At 44.0% G+C, this 24,318-nt stretch overlaps 1 protein-coding gene across 3 annotated transcripts in view; it reads left to right on the top strand.

Annotated features, from left to right (window-relative positions):
• Positions 1-9,752: 9,752 nt before the first annotated feature.
• Positions 9,753-24,318, top strand: part of HIVEP3 (HIVEP zinc finger 3) — a 304,681-nt gene continuing 290,115 nt past the window's right edge. The window contains exon 1 of one of the 3 annotated variants that reach the window (XM_068657516.1): positions 9,753-9,904. The gene's annotated coding sequence lies outside the window, so the exon portion shown is untranslated. Of the gene's footprint in view, positions 9,905-17,448; positions 17,567-22,846; positions 23,027-24,318 lie in introns of those variants that run through there. The other 2 variants (XM_068657517.1, XM_068657518.1) reach the window with 2 other exon arrangements.

Genomic DNA, 24,318 nt, shown 5'->3' with positions numbered 1-24,318 from the left:
AAGCACTTGTGATTTTTTTTTATTATTATTTTTTGCACAGAAACTGCCTTTTCAGAGCCCACTTCTCTCCTGATCTCAGCCATTTCCCGCATCCCTTCCTTACACAGCACGCACCGCTACATTAACAATTAATAACAGGGCAGCAGTAAGGAAGCAACCTGACAATAAATTTGCTTTAATTGGACAGGAATGTTGCCAGGTAACCTCCTTCCCATTTTTTATCTGAGCTCTTTGTTACTGGTGAGCCCCCGCCTCACCGAGGCAGCCCTTTTTCCATCAGCCTTTGCAGGGGCTCATCTCGGAGGCTTGCTGCACCAAGGCTTTGGGCGTCACCTCCACTTTGGCTCAAAGCTGAACCAACAGCACATGCACCTGACAAAGCTCTGGAGCACAGAAGTGAAGCACGGAGAAGGGTTTTATTATTACGGTAATGCAATAAATAAATAAATAAATAAATAAATAAATAAATAAGAAATAAAAAAGAAAAAAAAAAGAAAAAAAAAGAAAAAAAAGCATCTGGAAACCTTGAAAGAAGCCCATAGCAGGCTATGGTTACTGTAGCAGGAAGCGTCATGAGCTGGGAACCGGCAGATGGTCCATCATCCTGACAGCAGCAGCTCTGCGGGCTGCAGCCAGAGAGCCCTGTAACCCTGCAAGATGCTGGAAGCTCCCTGAGCGAAGCAGAGCGTCCTGGCTCCCCACTGGCTTCAGCAAGCAGCGCCGGGTCCATCCCTGAAAATGCTCCCTCTGTGATTTTGTGTGCAGGAGTTAGGTCACCACCTTCAGCATGACAGTTGGGCATGGCCGTGGTATATACAGTCTTATTCCAGGCATGACTGGAATCCAAATGTTCCAGCACTATATACACACAAAAAAAAAATCCCATTTCATCAGTGGATACTGAACCAGAACCTCCACTGCCAACAATCTGTGTCCGAACTACTTGTGTTGCTGAAAAATCTCATCATTGAACTGGCTCCGACCGCCCAGGGCAATGGGATGTCAGCAAGGGGGTTAAACAGGGCAGGTTTGCTCCTCAGATCCTGCCCCTTCAGATCTGGCCCCTTCTTTTCTCACTTCAGTGATTCTGTCCCTGACGTAGGAGCAACTGAGCATAACTAGTGTGAGGTGGCAGCTGTGGTCACCAAGACAATCATTAGCACTTGTTTTGGATGGGAATACAGCCTGAGCAGCTTCTAGAAACAAACTTCACCCATCTCCTGCCTGGTTCCTTTTCCACATTTCAAATGTCAGGTTATTGACATCAAAGGAACAGGGTAGTTATGCCCTGGGTACCTGGGCAAGGAGGAATTCAGCACCAAGCGCCTCTGTGGGGCAACAGGCCAGAGCAAGGTGTTGAACAGCAAGTGGGTCATTAGGACTAGACTTCATCAACTTCCCCTTTACACTCTGTTGTCAAAAAAGGACCCTTTTCTTCAATAGAAGGGAAAAGAAAAAATGTGGCTCCAGCAGTGTACCTCTCAGCAGTGAAAAAAGGGAGGAAGGAAAACAGAAGGCATTTCTTGGAAATCTCTTATTTTACTGATACCCATAATTGCCCACTGCAGAATTGCAGGGTTTTTCTTTCTAGCTAGGCATTTTCCCTGGGTTATAAATACGTCATAAAAGTGCAAGATCATAAAGTTTACAAGTTATGTGAGGGCTGACTTACTGTATAATTACCTTTTTTTGCTCTCAGGCATTGCTGTCTTCAACTGTTATTCTGCAAGATCTAGCGGGCAGCAGGACCAGCCAGAAAAATAAAAATAAAAGCAAGAAAGAGGAGCTGTCCTGGTATTCGGTGGCTCGGATCCGACATAAACACTGCTGGGATAAGGCAGACGTGCTGGAACGCTGCGGGATTCAGGGTCAGAGTGAAAATCCCCTGGTTTTCACATTCATACACCCCAAACCACAAAAGTGCAAGTTTCCCATCTTCAACTTGAAACCTCAGAGCTCTTGTAGCCAAAAATGGGACAATTGACAAATAGGAACTCCAACCAAGAAGCACTGCAGAAAGATTGGCCAGGAAAGAAAAAGTGAAACATTTCCAAATACAGAAATGTGCAAAAGCTTTGCTGCTGAAGACAAGGATAATATTTGCTATGTTATCCTAACCAAATATGCCACTCAGCACTCTCTCCTTTATCGCAGTTATTTTAGCGGTGTTGAGCAGGGTCAAAACCAAGTCAAAATCCACAGTTTTGCTTTCCAGACAAGCCTGCTTTCCCAATGAAAATACAGACTTCACTAAATGTGTCCCAACTGCAGAGACATCATCAGACATAGCATTTGCTGCCCACTGTCTTCTTAGTAATTGCTGTGCATAATTAGCTCTTTTTAAATAAATAAATAAATAAATAAATAAATGGAATCCCACCTCCCAGCACAAAATCCCATCGGACATTTCAGGCAGAACAGCTATGTTTTGGTGAAGCTATTACAGGCAGAGCTTCATGATGAGGAGCTCTGAGCAAGTTTAGCTGTGAGGATGCCACCGGCTGTTGCTAATAAATTGTGTGAGGCTGGGCTTTAGCGCAGTGTTTCTGTGCAATGTGATGGGTTGTGCCTACAGGAAAAGCAGCACTGCACAGAGAAGCATAAGAGATCTCCACAGTGCTATTAAGTACCAAAATGACCATGAAATCAGAATCAAGCACAGCACGCCAGAGCCTGATGCAACACCTATTAAAACCAAGAGAAACTCTTAATTAAGGGGAGTGTTTGGGGACACTGATCGTGCAGCTCGGCTCAGCCACGCACTGAGGAACTGCTTAATTTTATGAACAGGTTTAAGTGCCGTTGGCTTCAGCGGGATGGTGGCATGTGTTTAAGTGTCTCTGCAGCCGACAAATGGATGTAAGCATGGGCTGAAGTCTTCTGCTGAGCTGGGGGCTTGGAATGATGTTTCGGGGAGAAAGAAGTATGTTGGTCTTGCAAAACAGCAGGATCCTTTTGATGTTTCTAAGTCCTCCAAAGGCACCCCATGGAGGAGAGCTCCTATTAGGTCTGACATGTTAGAGCTGTTATGGGGCTGAAGAAGCTTGGTTTTGGTCTTAATGAGACCTTTTAAATGAAAAGCAAATGCTCAGTTTCACATTTTATGTCACAGAACTGCTTGGAGGTTGGAAAGGGAACCATGAATCATAATTTTAAGTTGCAGAATAGGATTTCTTACATCCCAACTAGAGTTTTAGAGCTCTCCAGTGTAAGAAAATACCGCTATTTTTATTTACACTTTAAAATTATAGCGAGGCTTTTGGGAATGAAGACATTTTTCAATAACATTTTTAGAGCCCTCTTCGCAAATGCACAGCTTCTATGAATAAATTTTGTAGCCTCCATCCTGCAGTGCAGATCCTAAAGGGAAGCACAAAAAGCGTCTCCTTTGATCCCTGTTCGAACAAACATTACCAGAGATCTGGGGCCCTCCCCTAGCTCTGCTAACGCATTTTGTGTCCATAAACGTTTTAAGATCGTGGAAGCTCTTTCATTAGGCATTTTGGCTTTGCATCCCTCTTCTTCCTGATTTGGGCTGGTGTGTAAGGGAGGAATGGCACACGGAGTCCATCCAATTGCTGGGCTAAATAAAGCTCTCGTGGAGCTGCTGTGGTCCTAAACACGTAAGCAAGAACAGCAGAGAGGATTTGCACCGAACAGGAGCCCTGCATGGACAAAACTGCCCCTCTGCAACCATGAGAAATAAACACTGGTGTCTGGGCAAACTGGGAGCATGGACTTGAAGAACGCCCTTGAGCTGATTGCCAGGGGTTTTGTCGATTTGTCTTTTTCTGTTGGTTGGCCATTTAATTTTTCAGACAGAAAAGCACCAAGAGGGCAATGATTGAGGGAAACGAAGGGGAGAGCATGGGTGTCTTCTGGATCTGGCTTCCTCCATTGAGCTGGCAGCACGTTTTCCAAGCAGGTCAAAGTCCTTGTAAGTGAAGGGCTGGGATTTGGGACAGGCCTTGGCACTGAGAGGCATGAAGGTAGAGGCCAGGATGGGGCATTGTCCCCTCAGCCATCACCTCAAGCTTCCTAGTGCCTCGAAAACAACCTTTGGAGATACTGAGATGGCTTCTTCAGGAGGGAAATATAAAAAATGCTTGAATGCTTAGGTCAACCAAAGCCAGAAAAGATTTCACTTAAGTTCCACAAGCAGAACAAAATAGGGCAGTATTCAAAATAACAAAGAGATTAAATAAATATCACGTAACCTATTAATATCTAAGTTATAGCCCTGCTGCTTCTTCACTTAACAACAAACACCTCGTTCTCTCCACCAGATGGATTCACAGAAACAAAGAAGTTGATTTATTTTGTTCAGAATTGGACTTACGACTCTAACTGCTGCAGGATGCTGTAGGGAATAGTCTCTTGACTGTGTATGCATTTTCATCTAGGGGGAATAATAACCCAGTCTCTGGTAAATGTCCAAATGAATGGGAATTCTGCTATAAGATTTAAGATGTTATAGGCTTTTTTTTTTTTTTCAACTTGTAAATAGAGACATCTTAAAGTGCTCTTAAAGCTGCTTTATAACAATTAAGAAAGAGATTTTAAGAGACCACAGTTCCAGGATGTCAGCCTTAGCACTTTAAATAAAATTAATAAGTCTCACAATACAGATGTCTTCCTGCCTGAAAAGCAAGCGAGAGCCACTCATCATCCTGAAACCCATTAGCAGAGACGATTAAGGGCTTTTTCATCCTGGCTCAGCGGGGCAGCAGCACCCTAGTTCAGATATTTAAAGTTTACATCCTCAGTGGCCCTGCAGGATTATTCAGAGCTGCCCTCCCAATTAACTCTAGATGATCTTGATCAAGAACCGTGCTGATGTGCCAGTCTGTGTGTGTCCTTACAGGTCAAGGTACTGCTTCAGCCTGCAACGTCCCTTGCATCATGTTAAGGGTACAAGATAGGGGAGTGAGGTTGGGGCTTCATGAGATGGGGCAGGGCTCACAAGCTGAGGAGAGGCAGGTTTGAGTTTAGGGAGCAGCCAGAGTGAGCTGAGAGACCCCAGAAACCCCATGAGGGTGATGGGGTCACCTCCACCTGGCACCAGAGGGCTCAGGCTGGGGGGCTGAGACCTGTCACAGCTCGAGACACTGTTCATCCTGGGGCACATTGTCCAAAGGGTTCAGCCTCTGTCTCTGAGACCCTTGGGGAGGAAGTGAGACATGTGAAATTACATGAAAGCTGTGTGTTCTGTAAAATTTTCGTAGGGAGGAAAGACCCTAAATTCAGACTGAGAGATGTTTTTGTGCAGACTTTGACTTCTTTTGACTAACCTGAAATAGAAGTAAACAGATTAATGACTCAGATGACATCATTTCCCATCATATATGATCTGTTGTGGGTTAAAGTATTCGTTAAATAGATAATTCAGGCACTCTGACAGTGCCATTTTAGGAGAAAAAACTTTTTGGTTCCTGTGTTGTTCATACTTAGGCAAGTGAAATAAATGCAAAACTTCACATCATAAATTAATACCACAACATTTATGTCTGAATCTCTTCTTCCAAGAAGGTCAATGGATCACAAAACATACATTTTTAATACACTCCGTGGCTGTGTGTTTGCACAGCGTGCTTATAGTACAGGAGGGCAACTGTTATGAAGACGTACGCTTTCCCTCCCTCAACTCTACAGCTTACAATATTAAACTGCAATTGCATTCTATATAGGCTAAAAATACGGCAAAATTATTCTTATTAAAGATAATGCACTAGCTGGGAGGAGGCACAGCAAATGTACCTTAGAGAGATCTTGAAAACCTCCAGCGCAGAGGAGGCTGGGCACATCCTCATTGTGCTGAACGCTCGGAGAGCACTTAGCAGGCTGAGCCACCAGCTCTCCCCGAGCCCAGCACGGACACAGCAGCAGGCCATATTTTCAGGGAATAGCTCGGTTCTTCTCTCGCTTACATCCTCAGGTCACCAATAATCATAGGGGATTGCTATTGATTTTCAGCAGCGGGGAGGATTAGAGTTAGTCCTGTAAAAGTGAGATGGGAGGTGAGTGCTCTGCAGGGCAAGAACAGGATGCGAAGTACTTAAGCTCATGGTTGAGTTGGGCTTGCTCAACCCTGGTGACTCCAGGGAGCTGGGCAAAGTTGCCTTAAAAAAAAATTAGGTTCATTCTGCACAATTGGAAAACATTTCCATTTAGTCATGCTAGTGTAAACGTGGCATTTCCTTTGGGAAATGATGTCTTCCTCCATTTCAGGGGCTCTGCAAATACAATCCAGCATGTAACTTCACAACACCAAGTGAATGCCAGCATGTAAAATAGCAGGGGAAACGTTTGTGGGTGCAATACTGGTTCCACAGATTTCCCCTCCACCCAGTGATTATCCCATAGCAAGGACTTTTGGCCTTGCAATATTTTGATGTGACAACACTGACCTTTCTTAATGTATGGATTATGTGTAAACCATATTCTAATCAGAGAAAATGCACAGCTGCCTAAAGGTGCACATGGGACACAGGAGCTTCCATGGCTTCAGAGCACCATGGAGAAGACTTGTGGTGGGAAGGGCTGCTGGGAGGTCCAAGGCAAATCTTCAGGTGAATGATCCTGCTGCATGTGGGAGCTCCAGCCTGAATTCCCAGTGGCTCAGTGAGCCCTGCTTTCTTCCAGAGGAAGAAGATACCACAGGATGTGCTGCACAGTGGTAAGTCCCTGAGATTTGGGGCCACGGTAGAGCAGTGAGGACAGATCCAGCAAAGATGAACCTTCAGTCCATGATGGAGAAGGAAGGTGAACGAAGAAGAAAGGTGACAATGGAGCCAGAGCCCACAGCCGTGAGTTTGTCCCTTTGCTGAGTTTCATGATAAGTACAATCAAATTTGGATGGCATCCCTGGGGCTTGAACCAGGTGGAGGATGTGCAGTCTGGACTAAAATGTTAGAAATATTGTCTAATCAGATCAATTATTGCCATCTTAAAACTGAACATTTTGTGGGGTATTTCCTAAAATACTTATCTTCCTACCTAACTTTTATGCTTGAACAAATGTATGTTAACATATATGAGACGCCACTGGGATTTTGTGCAATCATCAGCTGTAACTGGAGAGGGGTGTGAAGCTGCAAACTTTAATGAAGGGAGCCACAGGGAATTCCCCTGCTTGCAATGAAACCTGCACTGAGGAAAAAAAAGGAGGATCCCTGGGCTAGAGTCCGTCAGGGCTCACTAGTGTGGAAGAGATGAAATAGAAATAGCTGTTGTCCATTTTCTGCTTCTGCTCCCACAGACCTTGTCATAGTAACTCCTGGTGGTACCTTCCACACACGGTTTTGGGCAAGTATCTCTGCTGGGGCACTTCCTCAGGGTCAGTGGTGCTCTTTGAACAACAATGTGTTAGTGTAAAAGCAGCACGTGATAAAACAACTTCAGGGGTTGCATGCCAAGCCCAAGGAAACAATGGCAAGGTGCTCCACCAAAAGTGAGAAAAGGCACAAGAAAAACTGCTGCAGCTGCTTGGCCAGGGTCTGATGAACCTGGAGGTTCTTCTCCTTCTGAGAATGGAGAAGGAGGATTTCAGGTCAGCTTTGGATTTGCCTGGTCTCCCTCTATCCTTATACCTCAGCTCTTCCCCTGAAGGATCTCAGAGGATTTAGCCCAAAGTCTGTCCAGCCTTAGCCAGTGGTTATCTACGTCTGTCGCTCTCGGGGGAGCAGGAGCTCAGCCCACGCTCCCTGCACAGCCTCTTCCCACGAGATGGAGGAACGAGGTCATCCTCACTCCACCCAACCACCAAATCCTCAGGGCCGAGCCCTGGCAGATCTCCCGGCCGGTCCACGTGTGGCCAGGACAGCACAAACGTGATGGGGGCCACTGGCTGCATCTCTCCGTTGCGACGTGGTGTTGCACACGATTGCTGCCATTTGCTCAACATCTGCTGGGGCAGGGGAGGACAAGGGAAGACGGCTCCTTTAATGTTCAGGGTTACGTTACAGTGGGTAATTGTTTGCGTTTAATAACTGTTTTTTAATTATTTGCCCCATTTGCTACTGAATAGATAGTATCCCCAACAAAAGTTCAATAAAACTTTGTAAGATTACATGTATTCCATAAACATAAAGAAATGCGATTTCATAAAATCTTGGCACGGCCCCTCAGAGGAACATACCAAACCCATGTTTTGCAAAATCTGTGCAGAGACTAATGAAATCCTGTTGCAGTGCACAACAAAATCGTATTTCACCTGCAGCATTAGCAGGAGTATGGGGTGACCCTGCCCTGGTGACTCCCAGGCATGGTGCCTTGCAGCAGTTGCAAGAGTGCCTTCCCTCCCTGTCCCTAGTATTCCCCATGTCTCTTGAGAGTATAGCAGTTATTGTTGTTTTTTCATTATTTACAATAATTATTGCAAAATAATTTTCTTTGGAAGTGATGTTCTAACAGAAATGCTCAACACTTTTGCCTATGGATATTTATTGCGAGGGGTCCTTCACCTTATTTTATCACCTAGCAGTTGTTTCAAGGAATAAGACATCACTGCATCCATTCCTCTAAAAATGAAAAAAAAAAAAAATTTTTGCCTTTCTGTTCATCTTTGGTCTTAAGGATTTACTGTGGCACTTGCAACACCATCACAAATTTATAAGGCAGCCTAACATTGTAAAATAATCCAGAATAAGTTCATCTTTGAATGGGTTTCAGACCACAAGAATTTTGAAGTCTCGCTGTGCTAGCAGCTATCAGAGATTTTTTTAAAGCTTGCTCAAAATTAAAGGCATTTTTATGCCAATTTAAATAGGGACTTCAAGATAAAATTCCAGCCAAAATATGCTACGTCTCTGTACTCCCCAAAATAGGTTCATTATTCCAACTGAAAAGACTACGTGTTGAGCAAGATAGACTTGTATAGAGAATACATTTTCCCTGTCCCAGACTAAACATTTAAACGCAGGGAGACCAGTTCTTTATAAATTCCTGGTAAAGACTAATGTTAAACGAAAAGTTAATCTTATCGTGCATGAGAGGGTAAGATGCAATCTGAAGATAACTGCTGCAAGGAAGAATGTATTGGGGTTATTATTTGGGGGTGTATCTTCGTACAATGTTATTTTGTTTAAGAGACAATTTTCCAGAGCTATTGAAAAACTTTCCAGGAGTTGCATCACTTCAGAATAATTGGAATAAAAGATCATTGAGGGTCCATTCTTAGTGAAATATTCTATATTCTATATCCTATATCTTATATTCTATATTCCATATTCTATATTCCATATTCCATACTCTATTCTAAATACATGAGCCATGTGTTCAACAGAGTTAAATTAAGGATTTTTCCCCCTGATTTATATTCAGATAACAGCATTTGAGGAAATGGAGCAAATGAACACCTTGGAGAAAAGTTGCAGAGGTAGGGGAAACTGAAACACTTGTAGCTAAGTGTGAAAAAAAAAAAAAAAAAAAAAAAAAAGTAAATCATATTGTTCTGGTTTTCTACATGGTCCTCTATGGGCTGTGGTCTGAATTGTGCCCATTGCCTTGGTTTGGGAGCAAACCCAGCCCAATCCCAGTGTGAAGCAGGACCTACAGCCCCGTGCCTTTGCTGGACAGGGGAGGAGGCATCTGCTGGGGCTGCCCCAGCTCCAGCAGCTCCTGCCCGGGGCTGAGGGGCCGTTTCAGGATGAGTCAGAGGAGCTATAAAAGCCGAGCGTGGGCTGCCGGGGCCGTAAGCAAATGCACAGGTGCTTCTCGCTCCTGGGCTCTTCCTGGAAACGTGCGGCGCTTTGCTTTGCATCCTCGCAGTCGGTAGGTGCTCACACCAATGCGGCTGTGCCTTTTGGATCCCTCCTTGCCCAAACCTGGTCCCAGCAAGGAAAACCAGCCTTGTTCCCAGTAGGATGCTAAGAGGGAGGTGCTGCTGCCCATTGCTGCTGGCCGGGTGAGGAGGACTTTGCTGCTGTGCTCCTGTCTCAGTCTCTCCTGCTTCGCTTAGCCCTCTGCTCAAAGGTTCGGATGATGCCGAGAAGCTGGTGTAGACATGAGTTTGAGCCCAGCATTGCAGCTGAAAAGGCCTGGTGTTGTGGAGGTTGGGGGCGCCTTGCAGTCTGGGCAGCGAGGGGGTCAGGGTCCCCTGCCGGAGTGGCTTTGCTCTCGTCCTGCCTAGCTTCAGGTGTCCCAGTAATCCAAATGTTTGCATTTTCCTGTTGGAGGAAAGGTTGTGAGGGTGTTTCACAATGGCTATCTCTGAAAACTAGCTTTTGGTCTGTCCTCTCCCCTCAAGGGAGGGGTTCATCATGCAGCTGAGATGAGCTGAGGAGACCTTTCTGTGTGTCCTGTGAAGTCAGAGGTGTTTGCAAGGGTTCATCATGATCATTGTGGTTCTGGAGCTCTTGGAGCCAGGGGAGTGTTTTCTGCCAGCCAAACTTTTTTTTTTTTTTTTTTTTTTTTTTTTTCTTTTTCCTTTCTAAACAACATTCCCCCCATAAAATACATTAATAAACAAGCCAACTGTGGGGCGGGTCCAGATGCAGCTTTCAAGTGATATTTGTTCCTTGTTTTCCTCACACTCAGGAAAAAAATGAAGACTTTATATTTAGATTGTGGTGCAAACACTGAGCTCCAACAGGAACAAAACTTTAACTCTTTTCAATGGGTTGATTCAGATTTTAACTCCTGTGAGCTTACCCTCTCTGTACAAGCACAAATAGGAAAGGGGATATTTCTAAAACAGTACAAACAATAATGAAACCTATTTGGCTGCTGTTGCCAATGTTAAAGACTATTTGACAGTAGAGGACGTGTTAAATATTTCTAATAATCAGTAGTGTTGTCTTAATCATGCTCTTTTTTAAATTACCTGATCTCACTTTTACCCAGTAGATATTACTTCAACTGCAAACCTTGCATGTGAAAAATGGGAAGCTACTTGTGTATGAAACACTTAGAGTTAATCAAGCTCAACTTTTGCACTTTTCTCCTTGTTACTATTCTTGTTATGTGACCTTAATGTTTCATTAACACTTATTCTTTGCATGTTGCCCTTTACAGCGGTTGTTAGGATGGAAGTGCAATGGAAGTGTTAAAACCTGATTCTTGGGAACGCCGTGTGTTATTTCATTCCAGTAATACCACAAGAAGAAAGTGTTTTGGCAATGTGTGAGCCCAGGATTTCTCTGCCTGTTTAGAGCTGGGGTTCTCACATGTATTAAATCACACGTGCCCTTCTCTGGGTGCATGAGCGTGGGCTCCCCGACCCACCTGTGCCAGCCATGCCTCCTTCGTTGCCATCCTCCTTGGCTCCAAGCTCAGTCTTTCTGCTTGGGAGTAGTTGCAGAGGTGAGGAGGCAGCGGCTGTAGGAGGGTTTTCTTCTCCTGGGATTCAAGCTGTGGTGTGTGCTCCCCATGCAAGCTGGAGGACTGGAGCCCAGATGTCTTGTGACGGGTTGGACACTGGAATTTGGTGACTTTAAATAAGGACTTCAACTCAGCAGCTGTCACCAGACAAGAACACACAGTCTTTAACAGTTAAGAAGGATTTTGTCTCTAGAAAACAAACACATGTGGTTTAGGACATCCTAATATCACCCTGAAGTGCAGGTCTGCTGCTGCTGCAAGGGCACCTGGTCTTGTGAGATTCAGTCAGAGATTCAGAATCACCAGGGAGATCTTCTGCAGCCTCCTCTTCAGCCAGCCCCTTGTCTCCTTGCCCCATTCCAGCAGCCCCATACGATCCTGGCTGTGTCACAGCATCAGAGCTGTGGATGCATTTCTCGGGTGGGCACCAGACAATCAGGTATGGTGTGCTGCTCCCCGCGTGGATTTGAGATGCCTTTTGGCCTGATTTGGTGCTTTCATGGCCCTGAGTTCCCTTTCCCTACCTGGTCAAGGCCATTTGCTTTTGAATATGCATCATACATCATCCTGAACGAAGATATGAAGAACCTCAAGTAAATCTTAAAATGTCTCAGGACAAATGTCTTTATGGACCTTGCTTCAGCCTGTCCCAGGGATGCAACAGGAATGTCCCAGGTTTAATTTAGGGATGTAGGAAGTGGTTTCACAGGGAGTGCCGCTGATGTCAGTGTTAAGATGGGAAGTGTTCCTGTGCCTGCTTGAAGCAGAAGAGCGTGGTGTTGGTGTGTCTGGCGACCTGGAGAGGTACACAGTGTTTTCAGGGTTTCTTCCCATGCCATCCTGATCCTCCTGCACAGGAAGGGCAGCATTGCTCTATGCGGAGATGAGGGCTGAGCCCCAGTGTCTGCAGCAGTGCTGGGCTGGAGTCTTGCACTCAGTGGGGCATTACTGCAGCAGCCGTCGGGCTCTGCTTTGCTCCTGTGCCTGGGAATTTGCAAGATCCCTTCAAAGTCCCTTGCCCTCCGCCCATCCCAAACTTGAGCTAAAGGAAGAGTGAAAACCACCTTTCTTGAGCACATGACTAAACTAAAAATACTTGCTAAAAATAAATTTCCTTTTCTCCATATGTCCCAAGATTTCCTCTCGTCATCACTCTTTACGTATAAGGGTAACTTTTTAATGCCATCGGTCGTGCTTTTTGCTTTCTGTTCATGTCTGTTTAAATTCGACTGAACTCGTCTCTTATGAAGTCAAACAAGTTGACATGTGTTTATTCCTTCTCCTTCTCCCCTCCGACCCGTCCTCCTCCGTGGGATTGCAGTGCTTGGCTGGGAGCCGCAGCCTCGTCCCACGGTGCTGGGAGGCTGAGACTGTTATCGCAATTCGCTCTCTGCAATTCAGCTTTGCAAAGCTTTTTCCTTCATTCAGTGGAGTAGGGCAGCTGCAAATGCACTTCCCTTTAGGTCACTGGCTACCATGTGAGGAGTAAATGCTGAGGAGTAAGGGTTGCTAAGTATTCAGCTCTTTTTTTTTTTCTTTTCCTCCTGTTGCAATATAAACTTAAATTACATTTTTCCTGCCATGAAATAATCTATTAATTTTAAAGGCTCTTTCATTCTTTTATCAAAATAGTAATTTTTGAGTAATCAGACTTCAACCATTTGATTCTTCAGGTTTCAGTGGGGGATGGCTAGCCCTGGATATTGAAATAATACATGACCATCAGAAGCAGCAATTTTGAGCTGCTTCTCCCTGATGCATTCCAGGCCTTAGCAGCAAATATCAGTACCGTCAAATAAAATGTCATTTTTTCATGACCCAACCACTTTTTTTCTGGTGAGTTTGCTGTGTGTTGGGGTGGAAAATAAACAGCTGTCATCCTGGCGGCCACGCAAGGGCATCAGACCTGCTTGCACCGCCCAGCAAACAGCATCTGTTGCAATGACTTTTAGTCACTGGGTCTGATGTGCCCTCAAACCTAGAAATGCAAAGCTCTTCAGCTAGTTCCCTAGGAGGTAGATCTTGCTTTTTCTCTATATTTATTGAATCTGTTCTCTGGCTGAGAAGCTGAATGCGTCTCTGGTTTTGTTTCACCATTTGCAAATCTACAAGAGCTTGTGCTGAGCTGGACCAGCTGCCCAAGGGACACCAACTCTACCCAGGGAATACCAGGCTGTAATTTATCACTGTCTTTACATTAATCATGTTTTAGGAGGGTTCCCAGCAAAGATATTTCCTTTTGGTTCAAGCTTGCGCATACTTGGAAGAAGTCTTTCCCTGTAAAGAAACAGTGTGTGCCTCTAGGGAGAAGAGTGAACGTGCACGGTGGTATTCACTAGGCAAACAGAATATTACAGAGTAAAGATGTGTTACAGAGTAAAAAATCCTGCTTCAGTGTGAGCTTATCCTCCTTCTCAAATAAAGGAGATCAGAAATGTTACAGGAGTGGGCAGCAGACTTCTTAATATACTCCTAGAAGCCAGCGAGGTGACAACACAGCATATGCCTAAGTATCGAAGCATGCTGTGGTTCAGATTTCATCATTTTCTCTGCAGAGATACAGAAGTTGCACATATCCCTTACCTCAAACGACCTTTGCAGGAGGCTGAATCATTTGCATTTTGATGCACTGGCATTTTCTAAACCGAAGAGACATAAGAATTTTTATCACCTTCAACAACTGCGTTGCCAGGGGCAACGTGCATAAATCTGCTCACCAGCATCAGTCTCAGCATGCAGCAGAGGGCGGTGTTTGTGTGTGAAAAATGCATATTTATACCAAAATTATAAAATCTTGTTTGAACCTTGGGCAAAATTCAGGGTCTGAGTTTTGTTGCTTATTGCTAATAGCCATGGCAACGGTATCAATCCAAAGCACATGTGAATTTGTTTGTAAGTTCCATGGCATCTGACCGTGTGTTACTGGGAAAATGCTGGGAGTGTGTTTTAACTCATACTGGATAATCCCTGTCCCAAAGGACTGAGATTTAAAAATATACCTCCTGATGCATTGCTGCTGTCCTCCTCGATAACGCAGCCTTCCCTGGCCCAGCGAGGCCAGCGGGCATGGTGGCAACTCACTGGATGCTCCTCACCCAGACGCTGCCTCCAGCCTGGGGAGGCAGTCAGAAGCCAGACGATTCAGTGCTACGTGTCTGGATTTAGGAGGAAACTCTCTGACAAATCAGACAAGAAAATGACATGTTGCAAGAAATAGTGAAGCCGCTAGTAGGCTGATGGCGTCCCCATTTAACTTCTTAGCAGCTAGGCATATATTTTTTTTTTTTTTTTGGCTGTGCTTTTGTGAGAGGGAAAGGTGTTGTCCTACCTCTCTCAGGGGAGGCTGGCAGGAGGAAGCATCCCAAGCACCCTGCAGACCGATGCCCTGTGTGAAGCCCCTTGTCACACTGCCACGGCAGGCAGTGTTCTGGAGCCTTCATTGTATGGCATCTCGTAGAGAAGAAAGGCTCAGCCTCCACCTGCTGTCTTGCTGTGCTTCAGTTGGGGAGCTGACACGACCAGTGCAGATAGTGTTTGTGGCATCATTTCGGCACAAATCCTGCCTCTGTTACAGACCTGGATTGATGCTGTGGATCTCTGAGCAACAGGACCAGAGCACAGAGAGAGAGGTTTTGCCTTGTGGCTACGTGCCGTAGGCTTGGTAGTTAGCTGTAGCTGACAAGAGCAAGGTGAGCTCACTATCTATTTTTTGTTGAGTAAACATCTTGAATAACTCCATTATGTTAAATAGGAAGCCTTACAGTTATGTGGTGTTTTGGTTTTAAATAAGCTTTCTTGAATGGAAGGGTGGGAGGTGGTAAGGCGATAAAAAGGCTGCCAGGAAAACCAAAACCTTCTTAGAATAAGGAGGGGAAAAACCATAACAGAGAAAAGAGAATAAAACCTGTAGCTAAAGCACTGAATGGACTATAAATGGCAATAAAGTCAGACTGGGGAGTCAAGCACCAAATGGACTTTCACTGCCTCTGACAATTAACCTCTTGCAGCATCCCTGACTATGGTAGGAACTTCATGCTACCCCAAGCAAGCTCCTCTCCAGCTATAAATACACGCAGACCGACAGGCTGCAGTGTCCCAAACTGTGTGGTCTGGCCGTCTGGCCATCAGGTGCCAGTGCTGTTTACAAGGGAGATTCTGTGCTTTTCATTCTGGGACCATCTGGGCTCTGAAGAGGGGAGAGCCGTTGGTGCCACTGGCACCAGATCCAGCAGATCTCAGTGGGTCTTGTTTCAACAAAAGCTGCTGGAATCAAAGGCAGACCCCTGAGTCTTTTTTTTTTTTTTTTCTTCCCAGAAAGGTCTGCAAATGTAGGTATATGACGAGAGGGTCTGGTTTTCATGCTGGACTGAATTTTATGTGGTTTTGTAGAGATGGAAATGCAATTCAGCTGCTTCTCTGAAGGAACAGATAATTCTGATTTAGATCCAGACTCTTCCACAGGGAAGCCAGTGTGCAAGGGACAACAAAAGAATGAGACCCAAACTATTCTTGATAATAAGAGCTCCTTTTTCACTGTGTAGCATCTGCTGTTACAACCCCTTGAAGGTGCTTGCTCAGGGACACTTCCCGGGCCCTCCTTCCAGCATCAGACAGCCACGGGAAGCACCTGCTCTGCCCTACCACCCATCAGCACTGCAGCTAGAGCAGACTTTGCACTTCACTATGCTTTTGTCACTTTTTTTTTTTTTAATAACTGCACCTGCAAAGAAGTTATTTTACACATTCAGCCCTGAGCTGCCATCAACTGCAGTGATTTACTCCCAGGGCGCAGCGACTGCAGGATTGGGCCACTGGCTGTGTTCAGGTCTCGGCTGAAGGCTGGCAAGATGCGCTCTTTCCCTGATGTGTTCTCAGCTCCTCATGTTCAAAACATGACTTTTGGGACACCGCACCAATTGAAGGCAATAGTCCCCATAGGCCTGGCCCCAGAGGAGAGGTGTCTTTGGCCTTTTCCCTATCGCCTTTTCTTCTTTCAGGACACATCTGCCATGAAATGACCAAGGAGGCACCAGCTGACATCAGTGAATTTTGGTGCTACATCCCAGAGGTGCCTGTATTCCCTAAGGGGCCCTCATCTTCCTTGCCAGAAAAAAATAAAAAACAAAAATCCTGAGGGATTGTTGCTGTCTGTAACAACAAACCTGTGCTGAGTGCTCTTAAAGGAAGAGAAGCCCCTTTCCCTCTCCCCTTTCCCCTCAGCCATGAAGCTCAGAGTAGGGATGCAGGTGTGGGGGGTGACCCTTCCTTGTAGCTGGCTATGAATGTCGCCACAATGCTCACAGGTGTTGGCTTATCTCCTTCAATCGTTGACTTCTTCTTTCTAAAATGCTTTTGAATAATTGAGGAAGTGATAAGTGCCATTTTCATTTATTTTCTTACAGTGATGTAGACTTCCACTAAGGTACTGAAGTCCTCAAGGATTCTCTATTTTATTTTATTTTATTTTATTTTATTTTATTTTATTTTATTTTATTTTATTTTATTTTATTTTATTTTATTTTATTTTATTTTATTTTATTTTATTTTATTTCAAAGTGTAAATTCATTTTAGTTAACTGTAGCTACGTACAGAAACTTAGGGCAAAATCATATGACAGCATAGTGTGCGTATTGAAAAAGGATATGATGTGTTATTGGAAACTCCCAGGGAAAAAACCTGAGTTAATTTTACAAGTCACAGGTGGCGTATTTTAATAATGGATGTCATAATCTCTGAATAACTCATAGCAAATCTAAAACAATTGTTACACTTCACAGCTGCTTAGAGCACTGTTTATAATTTCTCCTTCCTTGCCAGTGTGTGATTAGGAAGGGGCATTTCAGAAACTACTGAACACTGTTGGTGCAAACCAGCTGAGGTTTTGGCGAGACTCTTCCACTAAACATGCAGCGTCGTCAGTTCATGTAAATTAAACTGAAAACCATTTTGCACACATACTTTGGGCTTCTTTTTTTCTTATTGAATGACCACAACAGAATAGTAACTTAATTTTCAGGCTGATCTTCCCGAAGCTTAGAGCACAATCCCTCCTACGAGGAGGGGCAGGCTGAGCAGGCTCTGTCCTGTGAATAGTGAGCCGCTGGAGCAGGAAGCTCTGTTTCCTGTGATTTGCAGGAATATATTTCAAAACCGCCTGACTTTTTAATGGACTCTAGCTGCTTTCGAATGCTTTGCTCCAGGAAGGCTCAGAAGAACGCAGAGCCCAGGGCTTGGCCATGCTGCCAGGTGAGCTGCGTCCTGCTGGAGGCACAGTGAAGGCAGTGCCTGGCTGTGTCCCACACGAACCTGGTGGGACACGAGCTCACTCCTTTCTTGTACAAGGTCTGTCCCCAGGTCCTCACCTGTTTTGCGTTGGATGAGGAGGAACACAACCTCCTTTATCCCCCATCATCTTTTCTTGAGTCACTGGATGGTGTAAATCTGCAGGGAGGGCAGGCAAACGACCAGGACAGCTCATCCTGCCTCTGCATGCTGCTCCCCTAGGAAACATCTCCTGCCATGATGCTGAAATACGGCTAGCACACAAAAGTCACAGAGCTGCAAGGCAGAGATGACTTTAATGCTACTTTTATCACCAGTATGTAAGCCTTGTTTTTGCTTATTTTTTTAAGAGGGGTTATAGATAACTTTATCAGTTTAAGATGTGGTCTGTGTAAGAAGTGATATCTGCTCTAATAGACATTACATAAAGATTATATATATATTATATAAATATTATATATAAATACATACATTATATATATTACATATTATATAAATATTATATATATATATATATATATAAAAAATATGTTCTGACTGGCAGCCTCTGAAAGGGGCTCAGATGAGCACTGAGATGCAGTAAGAGGAGATGTCTTGAGCTTTAGTTCATGTCACACCTTTACGAGTCAGTGAGGAACCTCTGATTTTATTGCCGGTGGGATCAAATTGCCAAATGTTATCACTACAGTCACTTGATATTCTTTTATTTTAAAATGTGCCGCTGATTTATTGAATACACATTACCTAAGGTTTTAGTAGTGCTTCAAAATCAAACATCTGCTAATTTGTTCCTGCTCTCTTGTAGATCTTGCTTACAAACTTGCCCCTTTCCTGTTCTTCTGGGTACCATTTTATTACCCTAGGTCAGCATCGCTGCAAGAAGTTAATAAATCTCTCTTAACAGGCACTAACGTCCTCCTGATTGATTTCTGAATGAAGCACTACATGCATATAGCATGTTAACCTTGAAGTCCAGCATTAACACCTCATTATTTTCAGCCTCTTGAACAGTTTTCAGGGGTTCCCTGTATCTGAAAAGCCTCACTATTTTGTTCTGAAAAGGAAAAATGTGAGCCTGCTGAAGCTAATATGTTAATTAATTAAAAGGGCAGGTAAAGAGAACATTGTATGCTATTACAAATTAAAATAATAATAAAAAATAATAACAATAAATAAAGACCTGAAGATTTTAATGCTAACTCCACAGTTTTTGTGGTCTGTTTCATTATCTAGGAGTTTTTGGAGCTGGCTGTATGGAGATGTTTTTCTTTTTTTTTTTTAACGAGGGTCAGAACTTAATTCTAGTGCATTTTATTTTATTTTATTTTATTTTATTTTATTTTATTTTATTTTATTTTATTTTATTTTATTTTATTTTATTTTATTTTATTTTATTTTATTTTATTTTATTTTTAATGAACTAATCCTGCAAACCATGAGTGCATGAAGGTGGCTTAGAAAACACCCAACAAATTCAAACAAAAACACATTTTTACATGACCTTTGGGTTTTCAAGTGTCAGGGCTCACTATGAGTAGTCTTTTCCTAAAGTTATATCCATGTCTTATTCCACTGCATAAGCAGGACAGAGGTGCACATGCATCCTTGTGGGGATGTGAAATCTAAGAAACTGGCTTCTGAAAACTAGGAAAGCCTTTTATCATTTCTATTATTTTTAATAGTGTTTTTTTCACAGGTTATTCCAAAGGATAGGACTTCAAAAAATACACAAGACTTGGTTTTCCAAAGCTTTCAATGAGAGTTGGTCACTGGGAGACTGAGCAGTGGAGATAGCGTGGTGCAGGAAACCTTCTGGTTCTCAGCACAGCTGGAAGGATTTGCATATTTTGGTGAACGGGCACTTGGCTATTTATAAACTGCTTTTTCTTGGGTGATGTTTTGTCTGCACCAGTTCAGTCAGCTTGCTCTTCTTCAGCTGCTGCTGTACCAACCCCAGCATCACTTTTTTTCCTGGGAGTTGACAAGAAGCAGGGTCTACTAACAAAACACAACTTGCTGTAGAAGTTACCTCCACACCAGGAGCACATGGTCACCCTCTCAGTGTGGGAAACCAAACACGTGTTACTCTCTGCATCCCACATCTCCAAGACCAAGATGTGTGCTGCTAAACCTGCATCTTTTTGCATCCAAAGCAGTAAAGAATTATGACTGCAGTCCTTTGCACAACACACTGATTTCAGCTTCTCATCTGTGCCTTGGAAGATGATAACAAATAACTTCTGGAGGTTTGGGAACCTTTTCCGTAAACTTTGCCCAAATCTTTCAAGTGTGAGGGATACAGAGGGAGTCCCAGGTCATGACTGCATGACTGAAGATTTCATTAATCCATTTTATTTATTTATTTATTTATTTATTTATTCATTTATTTTGTGATTTTGTCAAGCCCTGATCATTGCCATTGTTTTTTTGGGTTCTTCAGCTGCCCCAAGCCATCTTACATAAGAAACATGGAAAAAGCATCCTTTTACCAAAGGGCTCCAGCACCCAGTTAGATACGATCAGGTTTGTTTTACTGCCATGCAAGTAATGCTACCTGTGTTTCTTCTGGTCATGTTTTCTCTGGACGTTTGTGGAAGTTTTGAAAATGATTAAATGTGGAAGACTGCCACAAACTCTATTTGTTTTCAGCTAAAGTTGTATTAAATTAAAGCCAGGTCTAACTCTAAGAGGTCAAAAATCAACTTTGGGTAGGAAATTGGATTTATTTATTTTTTAATTAAATATCATCAATGAGGCTGCAGAGTGATCATCTAAGAGAGGAGCAAGGGAAGGGAGAAGCCTATGGCTGCAGCTATAGCTGCCTGGGATAGCAGCGTGAGACCTCCCAGCCCTGGAAAGTCCCCTCATGTTTGTAGTCAGAAAGAAACCATGCTCCTGAAAGGGAGGCTTTTCTTGGCAGCCTTGTAGAAGCAGTGAATGTATTGAGAAAATCCTGAGTGATTTATTTCTCTCATAGTACTATTACTTGCTGTTTGAATCAAGAGAACAGTCTTCCTGCTGCTTGAGCTGCAATCCAGCATCATTAATAAATAGCATTGGTAAGAAAGAGAAGTGGCTAAATTGTCAGCTTCCATTTGGAAGCTGCCCTGATTAGAATATCCATTAGTATAAATTGTATTTTTATGGTTAACCCACTGTGCTAAATATGAAACTGCATTAAGCTATTATACTCTTTGTAGCCACTAAATTGAATTACCTGGTGCATCTGTTTAGTAAACTGCAAAACCTGAAGAGTTTGGCAATCATTATTATTTATTTTGTGCATTTTAACTCTTTCCCTTGACTAATGTGTAGGCACTGTGGGGCTTTGGTTCACAGCAATACGCCCCTCTGCACTTAAACATAGTTGCAGAGAGCTGAAAATTGGATTTTAAGAAAATTGCCTTTTTATCTTTTCCATGTGCAGTGCCACATCATTTATTTATTTATTTGTTTTTACCCTGTATGCTCCAATGCCAGATGAATTGGAGCACTTTTTGTTTATATGAAAGCTGATACATTTAAAGTGACCAAAAATCCCCTGTTTCAAATCTTCCTGCCTGTTCAGATCAATGTTGACGGCTCAGCTTATGATGCATGATTGAATGCTTTCCTCCACCTGCTAACCAAGAGATGAGTTGACCCTGAAACACCTGTCCACACTGAAAAAGCCTCTTCTGGCTCAGGTGGGAAGCAGGTTTCTCCCCACAGCAGGAGCTCTGTGCCTGCAGGAGGGCAGTGGGAGCTGCTTTTGCCTGCAGCTGCAGCCCTGGGGGTGTCATGCCGCTTGTTCTGGAGGTGCTGGGCAGTGTGCACTGTGTCCAGGAGGTGTCTGTGCTCAGTGGCTGTGCCTGATCCTAGCACCAAGGGACTGCGATCTGTCCCGTGCTTTCTGCCTCCTCTTGCTGTGTGCTCCTGCCTGCTCCCCAGGCACAGCAAAAATCCTTGTGCCTCCTCTGAGACTTGTACACCTCGTGAAATTCCCAGCCCTGTGAGCATGTGAGTGCAGGGGCTGTCTGCTGGCAGAGAAGGTGCTTGGGTTTCCCCTCTGACCCTGAGGGGAAAAGCTTGTGACCTAGCATTGGTTACCCCCAGGGCTCAGGAGCTGAGGGAAAAGATGCAAGATGCTTTTAGGTCCCGTGTATCTGTGAATGCTTGGATCTGGCAGTGCCACAGCATCCGTCCTACCCTGGTCTCCTCTCTGTGCTTCTCCTTATGCTGTCCTTGCTCCCTTCCCAGCTCTGTGGAGTGGCCAAAGACCCATGAGGCTGGTGGGAGAGGGCATCCTCTTTTTCCCTGTTTTGTGCTATCTCTCACGTAGAACAGCAGTGAGCTTATAAGAATGGGTGGATGCTGTCTTAGATTGAGTGAATAATGCTGTCTGTGGGTTAGAGGATAGGGGACTGGGAGCAGCCAGAACGAGAGCCGGGGTCTTGTGTCTGACTGTGCTATGGCAGGAAGCAAAAACAGCAGCGTCGGCTCTGTCCCAGCCTGAAATCCCCAGATGCCAGCAACTTCTTGAGATACTCGCAATTCCTAAATTTGCACCAAACACAAACAAAAATGCTGACAGAGCCTGCTGATTTCACTGCTTAAAGCACAGTTTTACTTTCTTTTTTTCCTCCCTTCTCCTAAAGAGCTAATGCTTGATGCAGAGAGCTGGATCTGTCTCCGCTCCTGATTCATCAGTAGTATTGTTGCCTACCCCAGCTGCAGGATGCCTTGCTGTTGATGATCCTGTGCCAGTTTATACCCTCCTCTTGGAGCCTGGAATGGAGAGCCAGCAAGTCTTTTTACCCTGCAGATAGACAATTCTGCACAGTGTGTGAAGACTTGAATTCTTTCTGCTTTTAATTGGGCATCTCCTTGGAGCACAACCACACTTCAGCTTTCTGTTCAGCCTTTTTTATTGTAGCTTTAGAGAAGGCAGGGGCAGGCTGGCTTTCTGGTGCAGCCGAATGCTGTGAGAAGTCGGGGCGGACTGGGAGCAATGGCTGAGCTGGCTCCTCTGGGTGATGCTGAACACGTGGCGTAGTTCCGTGTCGCTTGGTGATGCTGCTTGTGTATGTCCTAAGTGTGGAAGTTATACAGGGCAGTAATTAGTACTTGAAGGTTCAAACTGAAACAGGTGAAGTCACTTTAAACCATAGGTCCAAGCCCTGCTGAGGCAAAGAACAAGAAAGTTGAGTGCAAACCTACTGGTGCGTAGAAAGCCCTTTGATGCATCTTCAAGAGCAGAGTGGTGTTTTCTTCTGAGGATTTTTTTTTATCTATGTTTTGTGGAGTAGAAATGCTTAGTATCCCATGCTGGAGAGGCCTTCGTTCTCTCTTACTTGTTGATCTGCTGGGACACCGTACCTCAGATGGATAACCAACCCATGGCACAGGCACTGGAGGAGAAGAGTAGGAGAGCAGGCATGAGAGGTAACACGTGCTTAGGTGGCTGTGCTGTATTTAATAGGGGAAACAAAACAACAACAACAAAAATTTAACCAGTAAATATCAATTTTGTGCCGCATCTGCCTTTCCAGAAAAGGATCAGCTGTAGTCCAGTGACTACCACAATTAATAAAAAATTACTGGAAAGATGCAGTATTTGGCTTGAATAGAGAACAAACAGTCTTGAGTACTAGATACATGTTTTCAGTTACCAGATAGCTCAGTGCACTTAAATACAAAAAATGCAGCTCAAGCAATCTCACTTGCTGGTGGTTGTAGATGTGCTGTAGACAGTTGCTGGATACCAAGTTTTGCAGGCTGGGGAAAAGTGGTAGATGGGATGTACAGGGGGTTTTCAATTCTAATGCGGCTGCAGGTGCACGTGGGAATGTTGCAGAAGACAGTGTTCATAACTTAGTGTATCAAGAGAAAGCAATTACAGGATGGGTCTAAAGCTGATTAGACAGCCATATCTGTGGAATAATTATCATCTCCTGTCAAAGTGGAAGTGTGTATGGAGGGGGGCTCTATGAGGTGATATCTACTATTTTAATTAATCGGAGCATGTTTATTAAATCTGCAGATGGCACAAAGCTGAGATGGGCCGTAAGGACATTAGAGGAAAGGATTAGAATTTAAAATAACAATGGCAAAATGGAAAAAAATCAGGAAGTAATTCAATAAGGGCAAAAATAAACTTCTAAACTTAGGAACGGGCACCCGCAGGAAGGATGGCTGGGGCGCACCAGGGCCAGCAGCTGGGGTGCGGAGGCACTGGTGCTGGGCTGTGTGCATGGTGCGACATGAGACTGTGAGATGCAGGGAGCTGATGTGCTCTGCTCATCATCAGGAGGAGGTTTTGATGCCTTGAACTTAGCAATATGAGGAGCAGGTGGAGAGAGCTTAGAAGAAAGATTGCATGATTAGAGGGGTGGGAAACTGGACTTGCAAGGAAAGAAGGGGAATGTTTGATCTTCTAAAAAAAAAAAAAAAGACTTTTTTGTACTTAACATCTTTCATGTAAGAAGATTGATGCCATTTTGAAGGGCAAGGATAAGCTAGGTATGATCTGACTCTTATAGCAAGTCTTGAGGTGATGGGAAATGGTGGCTAGGCATTGGGAATATATAGTTTCAGTAACTCCTGTTGTAAAAATAAAGGCACCTAATATGACAACTGGGTGTCAAAGAAGGAAAAGTAGTACCCTGCTTATTTCTATACTTATTTGATTTGGAGAACTTGATTTAAAAAACAGTCTTAGTGTAGTTCTGAAAGAA

Source organism: Anas acuta, chromosome 21 (genome assembly GCF_963932015.1).
Source record: "Anas acuta chromosome 21, bAnaAcu1.1, whole genome shotgun sequence".
Classification (NCBI taxonomy): domain Eukaryota; kingdom Metazoa; phylum Chordata; class Aves; order Anseriformes; family Anatidae; genus Anas; species Anas acuta.
The sequence above is the reverse complement of the archived record's forward strand: the minus strand, read 5'-3'. Positions and strand labels throughout refer to the sequence as shown.